We start from the raw sequence: 2,630 nt of genomic DNA on the forward strand, positions 1-2,630 counted from the left end.
TCTGTTAAGTGAAATGAGTCAGATGCACACAGTGATTGCACGGCTTATATTGTGGTGTCTAGACTTCAATTCCTGTGTGTTGCGGAAGGCCATGAGAGTAGAACGGGTACTAAAAGAGGGGCAGAGGATAATAAAGCATTGTATGATGTGGAATGCAAAGGTTTAAGTTGGGGAGAGCACAGAAGATAGTGGAGACTAAAGTATAGTGCTTGTGTACACGAGTGAAGGTCCTATGAAACTCAGTACTTGGTATGTTGACTTAAGATACTAATTTTAAAAAGCGAACTTGAAGCATAGGAAAGCACAAGAATCAAGAATAGAACTGCTTGAAGATAGTCTTCTTACATGCTTGGGTTTGAACTACAAGTTGGGTCAGGGAGACAAAAACAGTACATTAAGAAAAAATAGTGGCTATAGGTTTTCCTGATTGATGGAAACTATAAACCAGAGCTAAGAAATTCAACAGGTGAGCTCTTTTATTTTTGAGATTATAATGTAACTCAATCATTTCTCACTTCCCTCTCTTCCCTCTGAACTCTCCCATATACCTGTCCTTGCTCTCTGTCACATTCAGGGCCTGTTTTTCATTGATTGCTGTTACATGCAATCTGTAAATGTTTTATGTGTGTTTTCAGGACTATTAGACAAACCAGTTGGTGTGCCCTTCCCTGGAGAAGATTTATCCAACTCAGCATTTCTTACTTGCCTCTACATTATTGTGTAGAGGATAGTACATTTTTAAAAAGATCTCATAGAGTATCATAATGAAATTAATTGGAAGCTAGGCAGTATTGCAAAAGCATTTGGAATGCAGGAGCCTCGGGTTGAGGAATGGATATTCCATACACAGAAACCAAGAAAAGGTGAATATATACTTCTCAAATTTCAAGTGGGAGATATTGGATAATATCTTTAAACACTGATATAGAGTACTACCTTCTTAGAAAAATGAATATGACAGAAGGCTTTCAGAGAGAAACTATAAACAGATTCGTTGCTAATAGATAAGTTTCAGAATTGCTAAGGACCTTTGGACAAAATGAACTTCAGAAATTGAAATATGTGTGTGTGTGTGTGTTTATATACATGTATATGGAGAGAGAGAGGTGATTTTTATCAAGGTATCAGAGTAATTCAATAAGGAAGAGAATCTTCAACAAATGAAACAATTGAAGTTCATACAGGATAAGAACTTTACAAAATGGACAATAGACTTAAAAGCCAAAAGTAGAGATTCTAGAAAGAAGCAGGAGAAACTTCTGCTACCTCGGATAGGCAGAGTTCTTTGGGGAGGGGGAGGGTACAGGCAGTAATCATAAGCAGGGAAGTTTTAATCAAGGTGAAATTGCTCTTTGAAAGACAACAGTAAGAACCAGAGGTTCACAGGTTGTGAGGAAATGCACGTATCTTGCAAAGACATAACCAGAATGCATAAGTAATCCTTACAGCTAAATAGTGACATGCTAAACTGTGTGGTAGATACTAGGCAGACAATTTGAAGTAAATTACTTTATAACACTAATATATACAGCTGCACCCCAGTCATGTGGGATTATATTCTGGTAACAAACTTACCAAGACAGCTTGTGATAACTGCTGCTTTAGTCTTCATGTCCGTTGCAATAATCACACTGGGTGTGTCCTCTGGCTTTATTTTTGGGTCAGTTCTGTAGGTACAAGCGGCTGCGTCTGGTGATGGCCTTACCTGTCAGATATGGGAAGACCTGGAAAAATGTCTCTGATCCTTTACAAGCTACCAGGCAGTCGTGGTCCCAACCCAATGACCTCATTCAAAGACCTGCCTCCAAATACTATTGATTAAATTTTACTTTCTTCATAAACTACAATAGGGATCAGGTTGCCATGCATAAAGCTCATGAGAGCATTCAGACCAACCAACAAAACTGATACTAACTGTTGAAGACTTAGAGTAACTGGAGTTTGTGTATATTGTTCATAAGATGGCAAAAATAGTGTAGGCACGTTGGAAGAGAGTTTGGCAGCTTCTTATTAAATATAGACTTACCATAGGATCTCTAGTAGTTTGAATGACAGATCTCCTGTATAGGTTCACATACACTTGATGCCCAGTCAATGACACTTGGAAAGGTATGAACAAAGGGAGATGTTGAACCTTGGAGGAAGTACATTGCCTGGACTGGCTTTGAGAGTTTCTAACATTCCACTTCTGGCTTGCTCTCCTTCATGTTTGAAAATGACCTCTCAGCTTCCTGCTCTGGCTGTCCTCCCCCAATACACATACCATTATGGACTCCCTCTGAAACTGTAAGCCAAAACTCTCTGGGTTGTGGTGTTTAATTACAACAACAAAAGGTAATACAGGATCACTCAGTTCCATTCTCAGACATTTATTCAAGAAAAGCAAAAACAAATTTTCTTCTGTAATGATTTGTACATGGATAGAGCAGGGTTTGGTTGTTTTGTTTCCCCTCTCGGCCTTCAAACTGAACAAGCCTGACAAACAATACATGGAGAGAGAGACAAGCCAAATGACTTACTCAATTGTGTGATTGTATTTCTGAAGAATTTTAGCAAAGATAGTCTACATCTCAGTAGGTACTTGGGACTACAAAATCAGAGCTGGGGTGAAGGTGGGAAGAATGGGGTTT

Source organism: Mastomys coucha, unplaced genomic scaffold, assembly GCF_008632895.1.
Source record: "Mastomys coucha isolate ucsf_1 unplaced genomic scaffold, UCSF_Mcou_1 pScaffold14, whole genome shotgun sequence".
In the NCBI taxonomy this organism is placed as follows: domain Eukaryota; kingdom Metazoa; phylum Chordata; class Mammalia; order Rodentia; family Muridae; genus Mastomys; species Mastomys coucha.